Here is a 22,309-nt window from a genome sequence, read left to right on the forward strand (position 1 = left end):
GGCTTATGACAGTGTGGACCGGCTTCCGGCAGCACTACCATCTCCGCGTGCACCATTTCAACTGTTATCCCAGGCTCGGTACAGCAATTTGTGTTTTGTGTCTTGGATATTTTCATCAAAACCCTCCCAAGATGTCTACCAAGAGAAAATTGTCTTTGCAAATATTAAACCAGTTGTACTGGTAATGCAGTGTTTTATTTAAGCCTTATGAATGTAAAAATAAGAAACAAAATGGTATAGAGATTATACAAATTGCATAAAATGAACAAAGAAAATTATGATATATAACAATAATGAAAGAAAATTATGATAATAGCGTGCGGAGGACCTGGGTTCGATTCCCGGCCAGGGCACACAGGAGAAGCGCCCATTTGCTTCTCCACCCCTCCGCCGCGCTTTCCTCTCTGTCTCTCTCTTCCCCTCCCGCAGCCAAGGCTCCATTGGAGCAAAGATGGCCCGGGTGCTGGGGATGGCTCTGTGGCCTCTGCCCCAGGCGCTAGAGTGGCTCTGGTCGCAACATGGCAACGCCCAGGATGGGCAGAGCATCGCCCCCTGGTGGGCAGAGCATTGCCCCTGGTGGGCGTGCCGGGTGGATCCCGGTCGGGCGCATGCGGGAGTCTGACTGTCTCTCCCTGTTTCCAGCTTCAGAAAAATGAAAAAAAAAAAAAAAAAAAAAAAGAAAATTATGATAAAATATGACAAAGATTTTTATAGCACATTTCACAGTACTGTACATATAGCCTACTCATGACCAAATTGTGTCACCACAATCGTGTTCCTGTCAGAACCAATCGTGGTCATAAGTCGAGCACTAGCTGTAGACCTACAGAAATAGTTGATTTCGTGGGACCTTTTGTTGCCTCACACTTCCATGTGCCCAGAAATCACCTACAGAGCTGTAAGGCACAGGTGTGGATTAGGTAGCTTTGATGTAGGCATGACAGTCTGCATTTCTATCCACTCACAGGTCCCAGGACCACAGAGAGGGAGCCACTGAGCTTGGGGTAGTAAGTTAATGCCTTCAGGGTTTGAAGGGTAGGCTAACCACCAGGATGACCAGTTAGAGTTTGAAAGAGCCCACGCCAAGGGTGGCTAGCACAGTGCATCTGACCCTGCCGTCTAAACCCGCTCGCCAGAGCTCAGAAGCCAACGTCAGAGAGGATAACACACTTCTCCAATGGCAAGAGGTTACAGTGCTGAAGACCATGTCATCGCCGGCTAGAAAGATTGTAAGGCGCCTCTGCCCTCTAACTACAGTCAGTCCCTCCACCCGCCCTTAGCTGGAAATATGGGGGACTATAAAACCTGCCCTGCTCCTGTGAAAATACTTGGTAATGTATTTTACCAGCATTAATGATGACTTTTCTCACCCGAGAATAAAACAAAACAAGCCAGTGGGGATTGAACTCCTTTGACACATATGTGATTTTCACACTCAGTAAACAGATTAACTAATCTATTAAAACATAGACACAAATGACAGGCTAGAGCGGCTATGAACTGACTACCACTGCTCCTTCCTCACTTCAAAGACATTGCTGGGCTGTGTTGAGTGGAGCCTTAAGCAGAGCCCAGTTCTGCTGGGATCTTTGCTCACATCTGGCGGGGCGGACCCAGACTGCTCCTGTCTCTCCATCCGCCATACTGCCCTGCTGGCTTGTCCTATGTTCGGGACACACCAAAAACCCTGGGTCATTTTCAGGGACTGGCCTTCAAACCAGAGATCATACTACCTGGCAAAATCTCAAATTCTTCCACTCTTCCCTCTCCCTTCCCAAAGCACCGTCCTGCCGGGCTGCTCGGAGCCGGAGGCATTGCATTTGAAGTGAGGCTCTGCCTCTGTTCTCTGTATTCTGAGTCGGTGCCTCTGTCTCTGGGGCATGAGTGTGTCTAGGTGACTCAGAGAAGAGTACCTCGTGTCCCTTGGCTATCATTTTTACTGGAAGTGAGTCATACATTCTAAACCTGGTAGGTATTCTACAATGTTCTGTGCCTCTTAAATGCTGATCTGGAATAGTCAATTCAGTTCCAGCCAACAAACATTACTGGACTCCACAGGTAGAGAAAGAAAGATAAAGAAGAAGTACACTTGCTCTCAGGGAGTTTGAAAACTAGTGTTTGGTCACCCTGCTTTCCCTCTTTCCCCCATGGGATTCACAGCCTCACATCTTCAGAAAACATCCCCTTCTGAGTGACACCTTCCTGGCTATTTAAAATCTCTGTCAAGCACTCAAATAGACACATCTCAGAACCGCTTGTCTATTGTTCTCCTCATCGCATTTATCACTGTCACTGTATTTTACTTATGTACCTTGCTTACTGTCTCCCTCACCGCCAGCAAGCGCCACACGAGCAGGGACTTTCGCTGCTCACCACTGCTCACCCCATTGCTATAGCCCCAGGGCCTAAAACACTGACTGACAGACACATAATAGGTGCGGAATAAATTTCTGTGGAGTGAATGAAAGGATCAGTGCCCTCCCTCCCCCTCCCACTTCCTCTTATCTTATGAATAGGGTGTTTGAAGGCTGTTTCCACCGCCTTCTTCTTTCTTATAATATCTGAGAGCTAAGAATAACTTTCATACCCACCTTCTGCTGAACTCCTTTAAAACTCCAACCCAGATCCTGGCATAAAATAGGAATAAGCTTCCTTCACATCATTGTTTGGAATTAAGGACACATGAATTAATTTGTTCTCCCTTTCACCTAGAGTAATGGCAGGAGTCCCAGGTTCAGAAAGACTGCCTCCGACTTGGTAGTGTAAGAACTCTTTCTGTATTGTGTAGGAGGGGAAGGAACGCCGTTTAAAATGCCAGCCATCAGATTTAAATACCTATGTCTTCGGTGGCTTATATAAAAATTGTTTAACTTATTTCCAACATTAATTTCCATGTTTAATTGACTTAGGAAATAATAATAAAAGTGCAATTTTTATCATGTGCGTTTTATGTTTATTTTTTTTAAAGAGAAAAATAGTTAATGTTTCATGAAAAAATGTAGAAAGCTTTAGAAAAGAGCTATTAGGTTTCAGTGCACAGTGCAAGCACACTCTTGCTTTCTGTAATCACATGTACAATCCTTTTGATTTGGTAATGCAGGCCACTACACACTCACTCCAAACAATCGTGTATTAACACATGGACTTGAAAAAGTCCCTGAAAATAGTCTCAAAATAAATGTAGAGATACAGTGCTGTATAAAAATATATTAATCTGTCTACACAAAACACTTAGAAATACAAGTCAAGTAAATTTTTTAGAATGAGACCATGTCTAGAAATACCAGTATATGTCCTTATAGAATGGATTTTTGTTGCGCTTTTTCATCTCCAGAAAGAAAATAAATACAAGCAAGCCTTTGAATGACAGCTATAAAGTCAGCTCAGCAGACCAATTCTATTCTCAGAAATAAAATTACAACTTTATCAACACAAAAGTTTGTCTTTAAAATTTGACAAATTTATGAACTGTCACAGGTACAGAGAAAAGTTTGATTTGTCCATAATCCACATATGCATTTCACATTTATTTTCAGGTGTGTCATAATCCAAAATATGAATGAAGAGACTAAAGTATTAGTTTGGTATCTGTCCATGGTACCAGCAGAACGCAAAAGCCCCCAATTTCAGAACCATAAAAAGCAATTTGTGGCAGCCAACTTGGGTGGTAGGAAAGGGAAAGAAAAAAAAAAAAAGAGGGAAGAGGGGTGGGTAGTGAATGTGCTGCCTCCCCCAAAAGCAGAGTTTTTTCTCCTTTTTCCAGCCACCTTCTACAACATAAGGAAATTTCGTCATCTCAATAGAAAGACCATGGGTTAATACGCACTCCCTTTCTTTTCATTGTTTCCTCCCAAACCCTGCAGTCCTTGAGAGAGTTTTGGCTCACTTGAAGAGCTCAGTCCAAAAGGAGGCCTTTCAAGAGTAGATTACAGCTGACTGCAGAAATTCCTGAGGCAATTTACTAAGAAAAGAGATGCAGAGAGCAAACACAGAACTAACAATGATTTCCACCACTCCCCTCCCTCCCTCAACCCTCTTGCATTTCTCTTCCAGTGAAAGAAACGAGCTCAGGGAAATTAAGGTTCATTTCCAACACCAGCTGGAAAATTCTTTAAAAGACCATAATTAAGTTTGCATTCCCTCTTCTGGGTGGACATTTCAGCTACCCCCGATTTTCCACTCTGGATCCCTTTGATGGACACTTGACAATGGATATCTTCACGTATGTGTGCAAATATTTCTCTACAGAATTAAATAAAATTGTGTCCATGATTCTAATGTGCTTGGTGTTGGAACACAGCAAGTCAGAAGCAATACATGAAGCGAGGAGTGGGGTGGGAAGGCTGGGGCGCGTCCAGAGCAGCACTAAGAAGAAGGCATCCGGCCAGTGGGCGTCAGAAATGTCCGTCAGAAATGTCCGAGGCTCAAGGCAAAGCTATCTCCCACTGGGCCACCAAGATGCCACCTCATAGAAATAGGCTAATTTGCAGCAAGTCCATTTGCCTAGACCCTCTTTGCAGAACTTACTTGTTTTTCTTTATTATTTATCAAGTTTTAGCAATTTGTTTGGATGTGTTGATCCGAGTTCTGGATGGCCAGTTTTTAGGAATGGCTTGTTTGTTTCTGACCCAGCCCCCTGCAGCTGGGAGAGCAGGGAGGGGAGAGGGCGGGAGGAAGCACTGGATACCAGCGTTGCCTACTGGGCAGTCAGCTGCAGGAGCAGCCATGGGTGGAGGAGGGGGAAGGTGGGGTGGGGTGGGGCGGAGTCTGGTCATTTTACATCTGTGCATCTAATCCTTTGGTTGTGGACATTCTCTCCTGACAGAAACTTTCTCCAAATACAGAAATAGCCCTTCTTCCTCGCCTTCTCCTGGGTGCCCCGGTCCTCCTGTCTCACCAAGCTCTACACACCTTCACGGACTTGCTATGACACCCCTCCTAGCCAGACAACTCGTCATGGTGGCTCCTTCTCCTCTTTAACGTCTCATGGCACAGCACACTGTGTCACCTGATTCGCCATTTGATTAGACAGCACATGACAGTTGTGCAGTTCTTTCTCCCCCAACTAATGGTAGGCAGTTTGCTGACGAAACCCTCCCCCTGCGCTTCTCCCCCATTCTGGCAGCTTCAAGAACATCCCGTGGGAAAGAAAGTGTTCAATGAGTTTAATTGACCTCCGTACCCCCGCAGTGAAATGGCTATATCCAGTTTGGCTCTTTCCACTTAGAAACAGTTGATTTTGGAAGCAAGAAAGGTCAAGAGATTGAATTATACATCAAAGAAAAACAATTTGCTTCCAGAGTCCTAATTTTTCCCACGACTTGCTTTGAAGTGGCTAAAGGACGTGAAATTACCTACTCACTTTGATCATGGGGATTCAGTGACTCCAACTGGCTTAAGATCTGACTTAAACCTCAATGCCAAGTATTCTACAGCCCTTTCCTAGTTATGGGGGCCAAAAGGCAGACCTTGCCCTGAGCAACATCTTGGAGAGTTGAGTATTCTGATCCTTTCATCTTCAGTCTCAAGGGGCTTTGAAAAAAGGACACTCAGAGAACAAAATGCTATTGTAGTGTCTCAAAGAAATTGCCTCTTCCATGGCATCTCTGTCATTCTAGGCAGGTAGTCCAGAATCTGAGTCCACATGCCCTCCCATGCACACACAGGTCTCAGGGCTGTGGGAACGGGGGTCCACTCTGGATCGACCTGCCCTGGCTTCTGGGCTCACTCCTTCACACCTCATCAATGGCCTGGCCTCCACCGTCCCATCTGGCTATCAGCGATTCATACAAATTAATGCTTTACTACCTCATTAGTGTTGAGGCTCATCCTGAGAGAGCTAGAACTTGTTCCTATGGGTTCCCTGTCATGAGGGAAGTTGTACAACCCTGATCTGGACAACTGAGGATTTTAAACATATAACTACATTATAATTAGATCACTTTATCTGGTCCAGAAGTCCTTCTGAGTCCCTTTCTCCTAAAGGTCATTAACCCATAAAAACAAACACAATGATGAAGAAAAAAATTGACTTCTTTCCTATAATGAGAGATTTTTCAGAAGGAAAGAAGAGAAAGCATATGGCATAGCTCTATTTTTAATGACACATAAGAGCCTTCAGGTTATTCAGTAAATATGGCAGTTTATAAACATGATTTATTTCTATATTAATGACAACTAGGGACAAGTGAAAGAGAGAAGGGGGTTCAACCAATAGAAATAGAGAAAAATCAGAAAGAGACAAAGAGAGGGGCAACAGAAGAGGAAGCTAAAAGCTCTCCTCATACATACACACACCAACCTCACCAATCCCAGACCTCCCATGGAGTCGATTCCCCTGATCCAGCCTGTTAAAGGCCACCCGTTCCCAGAAGCCCTTCTTGGATGATCCCAGCTTTGTGAGCTCTCCTCACTCCCCTCGGGGCCAGGTGTAGTTTGCCAGTGAGAAAAGTGACAGCACGAACCATCCCCTCATTCCCACGGGCTGAGCTCTCCCACTCCGGCCACTCTGCCTGCCCGTCTGCAGGAACAGGAGAAGCCAGCCCTGTGTGGCCTGACAGGCTCCACCCCACAGTCCTGCACCCTGTGGCCAACAAGGGCAGCCACGGACTGGAGACAGAGTCCTGCCTGCCCAGCCGAGGGCATCACCTTTCCCACCCCTGCAGAGGGGAGCGTGCTCTCGGGGCCCCTCGGCAGCCTGTAACAGACAGCCTTAACCAGCAGCACCCAGTGGAAACGGGTCCAGGCCCCACGGCCAGGGCACCTCAGTGCCCCAGACACACTCAGCACTGTGACTGGTGAGTCCCAGGGCTTAATAAAGAACTGCCAGATTGACGGGTGGGCCAGATAAGTGAATGAACCAACAAACTTCATAAGTTATAAACCACTGTATTAGTGAAATGCTTTTAAAAATAAATTTCTCTTGACCAATCTTTAGATCATATTTTTCCTAACATACCTAGTGAACTGTAAATTCTCTGTCACATTTTTTTCAACTCATAGGTTTTAGATAACATTATCTAGGCCATTATTAGCTTTAAAAATGTGTGTCTTTTCTCTGGTTATAAAATACCTTCCTACTGTGAAAAAATGCTGCAATTATGAAAAAATAAAAATCTACAATTATATATCTATTTATGAGCTAAAAGTCTCCTATAATTCCACCTTGTAATTTTGTTATATATTTCTCCAGATTTCTTAAATAATAGAGTTACATCAGATAGACGTTTGGACTAAGCAGCATAAACAATAGCTTCTGCACCTAATTATGCAAGGGAAATTTTCTAAGAAATGACTTTACTGGTGTTTTATTTCAATGGCAGGTCTGTCCCTTTATGTTTCTTCACCCTTCTCTAAGACATGTCTGACTTAACTATGTAAAATGTCCGCTATGACAGCCTGTGAGGAATGTCAGCTAGAGGCTTCACCATCTGGGGTCTCTACAGATCTTAGGGGCCAAGAAGGCCAGCCATCCAAGCTACCAGGGCCCCAAGGGACACCATCTCTGGTGGGCTTAGCCCTAGGGATGGCCCAAAGCTGGTGAAGGCTCCAAGGACCAGTGAGCACTCAGGCCCGTCGAAAGCGAGGGCACAGCCACATGCACACTAAGAAGGAGCTGAGCCACGTGGGGGCCGAGCGTGGGTGAGGGAAACACTGCAGGAAGGGTACAACCTCTCACCCAGACAGAAAGCAAGAACACTTTCCAGGTTGAATAAACAAATACAGAAATAGTACCAAGTCCTTCTGTTCTCCAAGTACAAGGCATAAACCTTGGTTTTTGGTTTGTTTTATTGAGATATATTTCATATAAGATAAAATTGACCCTTTTAAACTGTACAATTAAATGGTTTTTAGTATCTTCACCAAGTTGAGCACCTATCACCACTATCTAGTTATGAATATTTATATAACCTAGAAACAAACCCTAACCTATTAGCAATCACTCCCCACTGGCCCCCCCTCCCAGCCCAGGCAATTTTTTTTGTCTTATGTATTTGCCTATTCTGGGCGATTCACGCAAATGTAATCATATGATATGCGGCCTTTTTATTGGCTGTTTAGCTTCTTTTAGTTAACCTCATGTTTCCAATGTTATATCATATATCACTACACTCAGCACTTTTTATGGCTGAATAATATTCCAATGTTGGGATAGACCATGTTGTATTTATCCATTCATCAGCTGATGAACATTTGGGTTGTTTCCACCTTTTACCCTCATAAATAACGTTGTGTATAAGTTTTTGTGTGAACATGCATTTTCAATTATCTTGGGCATAGAGGGGTGGGCAAAAGTAGGTTAATATTAATAATAAATTATATAATAATTAATAAATAATAATTCAAGAATAAACTCTGTGTTCACATACAGCTATAAACCTACTTTTGCTCACCCCAGCATATCTAGGGATAGATTGGCTGGGTCGTATGGTAACTCCATGTTTATGAAACCTTGGTTCTTGATGAATGATTTTCTCCAGCAAAGCAGAGACCCTCCCCCACCCACACATGCACATTTTCTATTACTAGTGGCTGGGCCCCACGAGACCCTGATGTTTTACAAAATGCAGAGAATGGGACATGCCCAGAGGCCTTCTCTCCTGGAATATTCTCATACTATCTCTGCCCTCCTTAGAGCCACAAGACATTCAAACTCCTCAAAAGACTGTGAAGACGGAACTGAGCCCCTAACTAGCCAAGAATGGCCAGCAGCTCCAGGTAGCTCTGACCTCATTTTAAAGGAAAAAGGGTCACACTTTCTAACATCCAAAGGATACAGCCTGCCAGAGGGTCACAGGACTTGGGAATCCACTCTGGGCCAGGGAGGGGCATCTGGTCTGCTGGCTCCATGAGCCCTTCCCTCGCCACCGCCTCACCAAGTCTAGGGCAGAAATGGTCTAGGAAGCATGACTGGGAAACCAAGCCAGATCTGAGCCTCCAGAAGGTTCTTCCCTGGGGTCTCCAGGGCTTGCCCTATACCTCCCTCCATTCTCCAACCATTGCTTCTTGGATACCAGCACTCAGTTTGCAGTCTGCCTCCTCACTCAAAACTCAGCATCCAATTATAAGGACTTGGCCCAAATGGTGGGCCAAGAACCATCTTGAAGGTATTTTCCCAAACCTATGGAAGTAACATCGATATCTCAATCCTGTTTTCCTCCCTCCCAGGCCACATTCCCATCACTATCACCTACTGCATCCCTCCTGTAGGAGCCGCACTAACTCTTGAGACAAAGCAAAGGAAACCATGTCCCCTCAGATATAGTGTAACCAGTAAAATATAATCTTCTGGAGTACAGTTTTTACTGTTTTACAAGATTAACCAAAAATCAAGACGGTTCCTTAGGGTTCTCTAATACCTTTCAAGGTTTTTTTTTTATTGTCCTATGTTGCACAGATATTAAAAGACATGTGGTTTCCTAAACTCCATCTTTACTTAACCGTCCAGGGTCAATGGAAGAAGAAAGTTAGAAGAAACCAAGTATTTATACAGAAAACTTGGACATCGCAGCCAAATGACCGTGACTCAGAGGAAGAGTGGGATGTGGGATCAGCAACATTGGGATCGAATTTATTTCCCAAAATAGGTTCCAAGTTGTGATTTTCAATTTTATGTGTCAAGTTGACTGCCCTGGGGGGATGACAGAAAGCCAATGAAATATTATTTCTGGGCGTATAGGAGAGGGCATTATTTCTGGGCATATAGGAGAGGGCATTATTTCTGGGGTAGATGAGAGGGAAGAGAGCAGCACTTGAATAAGTAGCCTGAGTTAAGAAGATCATCTGCCCTCATGAATGCAATGGGCATCATCCAATCCACTGAGGGTCTGAATAGAACAAAAAGGCAGAGGAAGACTGGATCTGTTCTCTTTATGCCTGAGCTGATACATCCATCTCCTCCTGCCCTGAGACATCAGCACGCCTGGTTCTCAGACCTCTGGACTCAGAACAGGATTCCAATCATCAGCCCCACTGGTTCCCAGGCCTTTGAATTCAGACCATATTGTACCACCAACTTTCCTGGTTCTCCAGCTTACAGATGGCATATGTTGGGATGTCTTGTTCTTCATAATTGTGTGAGGCAATTTCTATAATAAATCCCCTCTTTTATATGCATATACATTCTATTAGCTCTGTTTCTCTGAAAAACCCCAGGTAATACACAAGTATTACTTATCACGAGGATGCCTCTCAAAACCTGTGTTCTGGAGAAAAGAGCTTTCTATATCAAGGTGTTCTCAGAGCCACCAATATATTCCTCTGGAACGGAAATCTTGCAGAGGGAGGTTAGACACAGCTGGCCCAGGGAAATGGAAGGGTTAGGATGAAAATGATGAAGGAAGGATGCTAAAATGCCTTCCTTTAGGTTTCAGCTCTTCTACCTCATCAGTGTATTGGTTCCTCCAGATCTCTTTTCTTGGTGCAGTGAGGAAATTATTAATGTTTTATATTGGGGGGGAGGGAGATATATTTGGTGGGACACTTGAATCTATGTAAGCACAATAAATTAAAATCAATATAAAAATATTTTATAGAAGAATGTACTGTAAAAATGTTCTAACGGTCCCTCTAGACTAGAATCACAACTCTAGCCCCGCTATGAGTGACTCAGCAGTGCTTCTCCAACTTTCATGGGCAGGGATCTTGTGAAGATGCAGGTTCTGAATCAGCAGGTTTGGGTGGGATCTGAGATTCTGCACTTCTAATTGGCTTCCAGAAGAAACTGGTCCTGCTGGCGCAAGCACCACACTTTGAGTAGCCAAGATTAAAATACCACATTTCATTTCCCTGGGCTGGTGGCCTACCTACAAATGAAGGAAATTCAGAATTGGATTTGATCATTTCTAAGGACTCTGCCTCTTGTGAAATCCTAATTTCTTTGGAGGAGATACAAAGTATTAGTGACAACCACATGCAGACAGCAGAATTGTTGAGAGCCAGTTTCAAACTCCAGCTCCTTAAGTCTACACAATGTTCATAGCAATATTTTTTAAGAATACTCAAAAAGTGGACCCAACCCAAATGTTCATCAACTGATATATGTATAAATGAAATGTAATACATACAAACAATAGAATATTATTCAGCCACAAAAAGAATGAGGTAGTACTACATGTTACAAGATGGGTGAAGCTCAAAAACAGTATGCTAAGTGAAAGAAGCCGGTCATAAAAAATCAACAATTACAAGATTTAATTCTATGAATTGTCCAGAATAGACAAATGCAGAAACATAAAGCCGATTAGCGGTTCCCAATTTAGGGCTGTGGAGGGGAAGACAGGGAATGAGCAGTGACTGCTAGTGGGAATGAGGTTTCCTTTTGAAGTGATGGAAATGTACTGAAATTAGATACTGGTAATGGTGGTACAACTCTGTGGATATAACAAAACCCATTAAATTGTATACTTTAAATGGATGACTTTTATGGTATTAAATTTTATGTCAATGAAGCTATTTAGTTCCTATATTTACAAAATATATGACCATGGACAACTTGGGTGTTTTTTCATCCATAAAAGAGGAATGAAGTAAGAATAACCTGCACTGAATTGCTGTGGAGCTGGCCACCATTGTGTGAACAACCGCAATCTCCAACTTGTTCACCGAAAGCCTTCAGCAGCATTAGTCAAAAACCCTACCAGACACTTATCCATACTTGAAAGTTCATTAAAGCTGCATCCCTAATGGGAAGCATGTAGGGGAAATAATTCATAAATTCCAGTTTACAATAAAATATGAACAATAGAGCGATGGAGTTTGCATTTACCACTCTTCACTTTTTTTTAGAGACTCCGATTATTTTTCTCAAGCAACATCATTACCTGAGTTTTGCCAATTTCATTCTCTCCACCATTTAGTTGCTGAAGTCCTGGGAACCCTGGACACTAAAATGATTGGAAACAGTTATGAACTCTCTACCTGATTTGAATCTTTCACCGCTATTTTGTTACTGTCCACAAAAATCTCTGTAAATCATTACTCATATCATCTAGTTTATGTAAAACTCCATGGGGTGGCAACAAAATTGTACTTTGGAATCTATATCCCTAAAACAAATAACCTTCCATGTGCTACAAAGAAAATATCCCTTATACTGTGGATAGACAGACAAGCAATTGTGAGAGTAGCAGAAAAACAGCTACCTTTAAATGGGACTACTTTCCCACGGGGAAGCTCTCCTTTACTGCCTTTGCCCTGGTGAGTCTAACTCCCTACAGCGAAACCTTAAGAAGAACTTTCTGAAGTCAGCAATCTGGACAAAAGGAGGCTTTACTTGGAGAAGCGCTCAATAGACCATTGTTTGGATCCTGATTGCATGGACCGCTTTCTATTCTGAATGAGCCCAGCGCTCAGGAGGAGCCCAGGAGGCCACCAGTACAGGGCAGTCGGTAACGACCACTCGCAGTGAGTATAGATAGGATGACCAGGGGAAGTATTAGGGGTGGTTTGTACCTCTAACCTTGCAGGCTTCGGGGAGAAGATATGACCACAGGAATCCTGGAGGGAGCACAACATGTCACAAAGCAGGATGCAAGCCAGCTGGGGTCAGGCAGGAGGGAGCGAGTTCATCAGGAGGCCGCCTGGCCTTCATCAGCTCATGGCACTTGTGACAGTGTCCACGGGGCACAAACGCATTTTCCTCTGCCTCCTAGGACTGAGCAAAGGACCAGGGGTGGCTTCCTTGTGTTCTCATAGCCACCCCTTGAAAAATAGTGCACAATCTCTGCCCTTTTGTTTTTATGACAGAAATGCATTAGCACTGTTAACTCTGAGATGCTACGATGTCTGAGTCACAGAGGAATACGCGTGGGCGTGCGAAGCCAGGGCTGAAAGCCTCCAGGTCTCTGCTCAGAAAGGCGAAGCAGGCCTCCTACACCACATGCCATTGTCTCTCCAGAAGAAGGTGTCATTCGTCCAGGGGTGAAGCTGCCAGCTACTTAGCATTCACTAACCACCTAACACCTGCCAGCTCTTCACCTGCTACTTCATGTCCAACCACATCACCTTGGCCATTTTATCCCTTGCTGCCAGTGAGAAAACATCAATGTCCAGAGGACTCTGACACTGGCCAGACCTCCCACGCTCAGTGGGAATCTGGCTAACTGTGTCTCTCTCCCCCTCTGGAGGCAGGATACTTCTCCCCTCTGCTCACCAGGGGACGCAGAGAGTCACGGAGCGGACCCAGAGTCTGCACTGACTGCGGAGCGCCGTTCCCATTACAACTCTCTTGGGGCCCTGGCCGGTTGACTCAGCGGTAGAATGTCGGTCTGGCATGCAGGAGTCCCGGGTTCGATTCCCGGCCAGGGCACACAGGAGAAGCGCCCATCTGCTTCTCCACCCCTCCCCCTCTCCTTCCTCTCTGTCTCTCTCTTCCCCTCCCGCAGCCGAGGCTCCATTAGAGCGAAGTTGGCCCAGGCACTGGGGATGGCTCCATGGCCTCTGCCTCAGGCGCTAGAGTGGATCTGGATGCAACAGAGTGATGCCCCAGAGGGGCAGAACATCGTCCCCTGGTGGGCATGCCAGGTGGATCCTGGTCGGGCGCATGCAGGAGTCTGTCTGCCTCCCCGTTTCCAGCTTTGGAAAAATGAAAAAAAAAACACAACTCTCTTGGAACAATACACTTAAGATATATTAATGAAATGTGATTACGGAACTACATAGGGCAGGAGGAAGTCTGATTAGGAAGTGCTTACTCTGTCACTGCTCCCCCCACCTTCTGTGCTAAATCTGTGCCTCAGAACCGTCTCCACCAAGCTCTTCCGTCCTACAGGATAACTGCTGCAGACAGGAACGATACAGTCCTCTGAGTTAACCCCCAGTGCACGATGCAGGGAGACTACAGGAGGCTCGCTCAGAGAGCTAGTATTTACTGAGCATTTACTATGCGCCAGGCTACTGTTAAGAAAGGAGAAGACAATCGTGGGCCAAAAAGGGGCCTAGTTCCTGCTCAGTGGCAGAACCGAAACCCCTTCCACAGGTCTCCTGATGTAAAAGAGGACGCTAGCTGCCACTCCATGCTCACACTCCTTCTCTGAGCGACGTGTTCTGCATCTAACCTTCGCCAGAGTGCAGAGGAACTCAGCGAGGCAGACAAGACCCCGGCCTTGGGGCACCCCACCCTCTCCTACCAGCTGGAACTCCTGCCAGCTCTCCACTCCAGAATTGCCTCATGAACCAATTTCCTAAACTTCTAGGTCAGCCTCTTGACAAAGAACAGGAACTCGTTTTCTAAAGACTCCTTCCCACACATATGCATTCCATAATTACACAGATCAAGACACAGGAGGAAATATGCATGAAAACGGCTTGATTTGTGGAAACAATAATGCTTATTCTGGCTCAGCCACAGAGCCCTGGAGCTCCCCTCCCCCAGATGCACTGCCACCCCCATAACCTCCAACAAGTTCCCTCAGGGCCTGAGAAAGCCCACAGGCCAGAAAATTCTAACTCCCTCCAAACCTGGTCAGCACCGACTGGTTTCACATGATGATCAAACTGAATGAGATGAAGCTTTGCAACCCCCTGTCAAACCTGACCTTCCCGCCAAGTTCCTGCAGGGTCAGCATCGGCTGCCTATTGGTCCGGTTGTAGCTGCCTAGGACGGGCTCCATTTCTGGGAGCTGAGGAAGCAGTTTGGTTTTCGAGCCCCACACATAGCATTTGTACCCCCACGGCTGAAGGACAAGGTGATGGATACCTTGAGGGGACCTGGCCAGCCTGCTGGGCCTGGGGCCAAAGGAGGGTCAGATACTCCAGGGCCACTGCCCGTCTCCCAATCACAGGACCAGGCCGGACAACTGCCTGCACTGCCATTGGCCAGCTCAGCAACCAAGGCTGTCAACGGGGCCCGGGGACCTCTGCGTGCGGCTTGTACAGGCCCCTTCATCTGTGCCCAAACCCACAGAACCTAACCATGGGGAAACGTCTCCTTAAGTCTCAGGAAGATGGAGTCAACAGCAATCATCCAGCCCCAGGAGGGTCAGTACTGTGAACCTGGTGCTAGGCAGGGAGCTGGGGTGGGGGCCACAGGCACGTGTATAATGAAAAATTTCACCCCAATTCTTAGAAAACAGCAGAGTGGTCACAGTTCTAAGAGGAGAAATCCCCATACTGTGACACCAAAGTCCTAAGGCAGGAAGAGACCAGCCCCGGGTTACTGGGTCTCCTTCCTTAGAGCTCATCATGATCTGAACCCAACACCACTGTCCCCGGAGTGACTGTCTGCCCTCCCTCCTTGCCCCAGCTCCAGGAAGGCCCAGGCCTGGTCTGTCCTAGTCCCCGTTACTCCTCCAGCAACAAGGCCTGGACCTGTAGCCCAGAAGGTACTCAGTGCTCATCTGTGTGATCAACAGTGCTGGCACCCTTGCCGCCCTCCACCTGGAGGTGCCCTGCTCTCCCCTGCAAGCAGAGCTGAGGCCAGCAGCTACCGGAGGGCGTGGTCTGGTGGTGGGAGGGCGTGGTCTGGTGGTGGGAGGGCGTGGTCTGGTGGTGGGAGGGGCGACCTGCATGAGGAACCAGAAGAGCTGGGGACAGACTGTGCTCTGCCACCAACCTTGCAGGGATGCCTTTCAGAGCCACAGACTGCTCCCCCACAAAGTCCTGGGATGGGGGCGGAGTCTATGCTCACTCAAAGTCTGCTGCCTCTGAAAGTCAGCAACTACTCAGTCTGCCTGGCACACTTCCTCGCACCGGCTCTGGGCCGCACCCTCTGCCGCAGCTGCCGGGCGCCCTTGTCGGCAGCATGCTCCCACCGCCACCTCCAGAGCCCCAGCTGGGCATTCCTGCGTCTCAGTCCCTATCTTATCGCCCTGTTCTTCCCCCACCACCTCCGCCTTCCCTGTCCCCAACTGACGTCCCTGACCATCTGGGTCCTTATCACCTTGTCTGGCTGGCTATTCTTAGTACCACATTTTCCCCTTGTAGCCCTGAACTCCTCCATCCGCCTGGACCTCTCTGCTGCGTTACTCGGCCCGAGCAGAGGCACCACTAGGCGTGTGGCTCCAGTACTACAGGGTCCGTGCAGTGGAAGGGACAGCAGAGACAATCTGGCCAGTTGGAGCCCTGCAAGTGATGAATGCGGCCACTATTCATCGTGTGATTGCCCCCCACACACACACACACACAGACGCTCCACACAGAGCCTGTCTTCATGCTGATAGACAGTGGGGGAGAGGCGTGTGTAGGAGCTGGGGGCTACCCTAACCATCTAGCTAGGGACACACCTACCCTCTGCCTCAGACTGTAAAAGTATCTTCTGGGATTTCTTGCCATTTGAATTTGTTTTCAAAAGTGTCTACTTTCCTGCTGGGTCTGCAGTGTGGGCACCCGTGACATAGATGAGGTCTGGTGCCATCTTACCGCCTTGCCCGAAACGTGAGCACCCCCAAGTCTCGTCAGAATTGGACGTAAATAAGTGGAGCACATCTTTGAGAGATGGGACACTATTCACTCAGTGACACCAAGGCCAGCACAGAGCGCTTCTAGGCTGCTGGGAAGTGTGGCAGCATTTCCAACAGGCTCTTACTGGATCTGGACCACCACTCTGTAAGGAGAGAGTGGTGCTTTCTGTTTTGTAAATGAGCAAACTGAGGACAGTAAAGTCACATGACCTTCTCCTACCTCCCTTCCCCAGCTATAAACTGAGGAGTTGGGATTTGAATCCAAGCAGTCAGAGCCCAAAGCTTCTGCCCTTGACCCCTCACTCCCTCCTGTTCATCCTGTGGGAGTCGGGCTGGACCACCTCGTGCCTCTGCCCAGGTTGAGAGCATCTAGGGGCATCCACAGGTGGTGGTACCTCCTCTCCACCTGCAGGGCATCTCTCTCGGGAACACAGGGTACACAGGAAAGGGCGTTTTTAGCTTTAAATGTTGAAAACACTCTTCACACAATGACTTTCTAACCACCCCAGGAAAACAATTATCCTGCAGTGTTGCAAGTCGGTCAGAATGCTAGGAGATCACTGGAGGAGCAAAACAAGGGGTGCGGCGAGACGAAGGCGAAGGCGGGGAGCCCCCAGGAGAGGCTGGGACCCGCGACTCTTATCTTCTGAGGGTCTCCCACCCTCCCGAATGCAATGTCTTCTCCACCATCTTTAAAGAGTTGGACTCACTGGTCAGCAGGAGCACGCACGGTCTGGGAAGACCAGCCCAGGTGGCCAAACAGACACCTGAGCCCAGACAAGGGCTCAGGCCGGGCTCAAAGGCAAATTCACCCACTTTCAGGGACCACATCCATGTGAGGTTCCCTATCTCTCTCCCCCTGGGAAAAACACGGGCCATAGTAGTTCACCCAGGGGGACGGCAGCTCTCTGATGAAAAGCTGACAAGTCTTTATTTTGTCATGAGGTTTCTATCATGGAGGGATGGGGAGAAGGCCAGGGAAACAGGCAAGCAAGAAGGTGAGTAAGCCAAATTGTCTAAAAGCAACTGACAGCCCTGGCCGGTTGGCTCAGTGGTAAAGCATCGACCTGGCGTGCAGGAGTCCCGGGTTCGATTCCCGGCCAGGGCACACAGGAGAAGCGCCCATCTGCTTCTCCACCCCTCCCCCTCTCCTTCCTCTCTGTCTCTCTCTTCCCCTCCTGCAGCCAAGGTTCCATTGGAGCAAAGTTGGTCCGGGCACTGAGGATGGCTCTGTGGCCTCTGCCTCAGGCACTAGAATGGCTCTGGTTGCAACAGAGTGATGCCCCAGATGGGCAGAGCCTCGCCCCCTGGTGGGCGTGCCGGGTGGATCCCAGTCAGGCGCATGCGGGAGTCTGTCTGACTGCCTCCCCGTTTCCAACTTCAGAAAAATACAAAATAAATAAATAAATAAAAAATAAAAGCAACTGACAAATATTATCTACTTTGCAGACTTACTCTAATTTTAGGCTTTAGAATTGAAGTCAGGCCCTGGCCGGTTGGCTCAGCGGTAGAGCGTCGGCCTAGCGTGCGGAGGACCCGGGTTCGATTCCGGCCAGGGCACACAGGAGAAGCGCCCATTTGCTTCTCCACCCCTCCGCCGCGCTTTCCCTCTCTGTCTCTCTCTTCCCCTCCCGCAGCCAAGGCTCCGTTGGAGCAAAGATGGCCCAGGCGCTGGGGATGGCTCTGTGGCCTCTGCCCCAGGCGCTAGAGTGGCTCTGGTCGCAACATGGCGACGCCCAGGATGGGCAGAGCATCGCCCCCTGGTGGGCAGAGCATCGCCCCTGGTGGGCGTGCCGGGTGGATCCCGGTCGGGCGCATGCGGGAGTCTGTCTGGCTGTCTCTCCCTGTTTCCAGCTTCAGAAAAATGAAAAAAAAAAAAAAAAAAAAAAAGAATTGAGGTCAGATTCAAACTTAATCTCAGGCAAAATGTACATATACCTGGGAAGAGACGAAGGAATATCTACGCTTAGGGTGCTTTAGAAGGACTTAGATTAGAAAAGGGGGGAAAATCCATGTCCTCCCCTATTATCCTCATGGCAGATTCTACTTAATTGAACTCACTGAGCCCAGACACAGCCTCAGAATCATTCTTAGCATGGCATTCTACAAATCTAACATCAATCAATAAGTGTTACCTTTTGAGATAAAAGTTATTTGGGGTTCTTGTTTAGGTCAATATACAGATGATCAAACGTTAACAGATGTTGGATGAACCTAGAAACTTTAGGAGGATACTGGCTATGCCCTCTCCTATTACAGCCCCAGATGACTGCATCGGGGACAGATCAAGAAGGACTTCCACAAGGGCTGGAAGGCAGCGCTCTGCCTGTGCTGGCTGCCAGCCCAGGGCTCTGCAGAAGCCAGTCCAGACTGCAGTCTCCCTCCCAGTCAGCAGAGGCCTCGTGTTATCCCAGGTCACTCTGGACCCATGGTTACAGGAAGGTGGCCACAAATGTCATCGTGTGTGATCCTTCAAAGTTCCGATATCCACATCTGTCTGTTTTTCACCTAAAACTGTCAGACCACATTGATAATAAATTACCATTTCATTTTAAAAGTTTTAAACATTTCACGGTAGGTTGCCTGTGTTTGTTCGGGGGGAGGGTGTGCCTGTCAGGGGGAGGGCAGCTAGCCCGTGTATGTTCAGGGCCAACAGTACACACAGAGGAAAGAGGGGAAGACAAGGGGGGACAACGAACGGGACTGAGAGAGGGGTCTCTGTTCTCGCCGCCATCAACCACACCACCACCACCTCCTCCCTGGGGCCTCCCCGCCTGACCCTGCCTCGTCCTGGGCCTCCTTCCCAAGGGTACCATCCACCTCTCTGTCCCTGACTCCGGGTCTCTGGCACTCTCTCTTCTTCTCCACTTGCACACAGAGCCTTTCCACTTCTGCAAGTTATCACACTGGCAGTCTCTAAAGGAAAAGAAACGCAATGTCTCTTAACTGTGAGTAGATGGAATTTTTATCTTCTCGACCCAAGTTTCCCTGGCTGGGCCTGACTCACTCCACAGGAGCTGATCGGCGCCTGGCCCGAGCTGCCTGGGTGCTGGGGCCCAGGACACATCACACAGCACAGCGCCTGCTAAGCCCCCAGAGGTACCCCGAGGTCAGCCTCTCTGCACATCTCAGACAGCAGTAAGCGTGCAGCTACCATTCAGAGCCTTTCCTGGAAGAATTTTAAGAGCAGCAAAAAGTCCTTCAGGAACCATTCAAACATTATTAATGAAAGGAATGTTTATTGCTCTGTAACTGACTTGTACTTTACTAATCCTTTCCCCAGATACTTTTTATCACAGAGGCATGTAGTTCATTTCTTCCACACGTCAATATTGTCACAATCATCTGAAAACTCAAGTAGAGTGTGGCATGTTTCCCAAGAGAATTATCAACCTCACCACAGATATGGTCCAAATTAAATGCCAGCTACTGAGAGCAGAAGGCTTTTCTGACTAAATAAAATTAAAGATGGTTCCTTCCTCCTATTTCATCTCATTGTAAAAATTACCTGCTCTATTGCTGCGTGAAAATATTGCCATCGATACTGTGGGTTTCCGTTTAGCTTAACCTATTTTCTGAGTAAATTTTATGTCTCCTTTTACTGATATCCGTATATAGGGACCAAAATAAGAAAAAAAAATACACTTTTAAAAACAATTACTATATCATTAATCTATCCATCTATGAAATGCTTTCAAGAAATTACTGGATTTCATTTTCCCAACTTCCAATGTCTCTGACACTTAAATATAAGAAAACACTGAGAACGTTTATATTCTCTGCAGATAAAATGGCACGTGAGCTAAATGCCTGTCACAGCCTGCAAGAGGCTATCAGGAAGGAATTCCTAGGGATGCGATTCTGACAGCACAGAGATAATGGAAACGAAAGATACCACCTAACTAATTTGGATTTTACCGAAATTGTTTAACTCTGGAGATAAAAATTAGTTAACCTCTGGAGAGAAAAATTCCCATCAACAAAGCTGTCTTTAAATAAATATCCAGCAATCATGCAAATTAGAGTGTAATGGGTTGGTGTGCAACAGAGAGATTACTATAATTTGTTGCTGTCTTTAAACTACTTCTAGGAAGCTTCGAGGGTCAGTAATGGATAATTTTTGAGTCATCAAGTACACCAAGGATGACAGAACTAAAAGGAGGCAGTTGAAGGAAAAGTCTACTTGTGGCACACAAAAAACTGCACAAAGCCACGAGGAAGTGTATCTCCTTCTTTCTATAGCATCTGGCCAGTGAGCAAGCCCATGAGCCAGGGCGCAGAACACTTAGACAGCCCAGAACTCTCTTCTGGGGAAGGGGGGGAGGGGGAGCGGGGAGAGACAGAGCAACTTCAATAAAAACAGGTTGAATAAAATCATCTGAAAGTTAGCAAAACTACTTTCACTTTTTGTATATTATTCTATGTGGAACATAAGTTCTTAGATCTGAAAGAGAGCTTTAAGATCTTCTAGTCCAACTTGAATTTATTGAAAAAGGAATGAAAAGTTCAAGCTTAGAAGGAATTGGCCCAGGTTCCCAGTAATTTGTGACAGATCCGTGACTAAAGCAGAGGTCTTCCAACTCCGAGGGCAGGACTGTTTCCACTACATTACCCATTCCTTGCTGGAATCCTGCTGTTTCTTACACAACAGACAGGCAGAAGCCCAAGTCTGTGAGGCGAACTACTTACCTTCCAAGAACTTATTGGTAAATTAGTTACTTGAAATTAAAAAGAAATTTCCCTATGAAAGCAATGTTGCCTGTGTTGGATGTGTTCCCAGGCCAGCCCACATAAGTGAACTTAGAAGCTATGAGAAGCAAAAGTGGGTAATCCTTGAGCCTTTTGAGATTCCTTAACTCCTCAAATACCTCTAATTGAGGTTCCAATACCGGGCAAGCATTGGGTCATAAGCCGAGTCACTGTCAAACCATGAGGGCAAAGTGGGTAAATACAAAGCCTGGAATGAGACCAGCCTGAGTTCAAAGTCAGGTTCAGCCAACCTTAGCAGATAGTTACAGACCTTATTCTCTTAGTAAGAATCAAGTGGAAAAAGAGAATGGGAGGAGGAAATCAGTTTACTCTCAGTGTGTGCACCTATCATGATGGTACATTAGAAATCAAAATGGTCCTTCTCCCTTCAGAAGCAAGTGAAGAGAGAAAAGAGGTGCGGAGATACCGTCCCTCAGAGGAAGGAGGGAACCTGCTCGGAAGGAATGGGTGGGGCACTGGAAAGGAAGCAGGCAGGGGCAGCGGAGCCCAGAGTGGGGACAGGAGCTGAGGGGCATCTGAGGGCTAGCCCAAAGGGCCTTCCATGCCCCGCCCTCTTTTACTCTGCAGGTGAACCCTTGCCACTAGCTATTGGGTCCCTCCCTGTCAATCCCCATCCTGGGCACCTCCCCATCCTCACCACTTCCAACAACTCATCTGCTATGACCCGGGAGTCACCACCTGGGTCAACTCAGATTGCAGGGAGGCTTTATTTTCCCTGATCTGCAGGTAAGGGGATAGAATAAGGCCAAAACATAACCATCTGCTGCATGGCAGGCCCTTCCCAGTCCCCTCTTCATACATTTACCACAACAACCCTCTCTCTGATGTAGGTCTTACTGACCTGATCTGACCAATTAGACAGCAATGCTCAAAGAGATTTAGTGACCTGCCCAAGGTTGCATGGTGAGCGAACCAGGGTTCACATCTACAACTAACTGCCCACATGGGACAAGTAGGAGATGTGTCAGTGCCATCAGCAGGCACTTCGAGCACACGTCCCTGTCAATCACAGCACACACAAGTTAGGAGCTACTCGACTCCACTGTCCACATTGCGTGCTGTGCAGCCTGCCGGGCCTATTCAGGAAACAGCTTCTAGAAATGCCTCATGGGAAAATGACCTCCAGAGTAGCATATAAC

The 22,309-nt window shown here is 47.1% G+C and overlaps 1 protein-coding gene across 5 annotated transcripts in view; it reads right to left on the reverse strand.

Annotated features, from left to right (window-relative positions):
* FHOD3 (formin homology 2 domain containing 3) overlaps positions 1-22,309 on the reverse strand; it is a 482,415-nt gene that overhangs the window by 277,890 nt on the left and 182,216 nt on the right. The window lies entirely within an intron of this gene.

This window comes from Saccopteryx bilineata, chromosome 11, assembly GCF_036850765.1.
Source record: "Saccopteryx bilineata isolate mSacBil1 chromosome 11, mSacBil1_pri_phased_curated, whole genome shotgun sequence".
NCBI lineage: Eukaryota > Metazoa > Chordata > Mammalia > Chiroptera > Emballonuridae > Saccopteryx > Saccopteryx bilineata.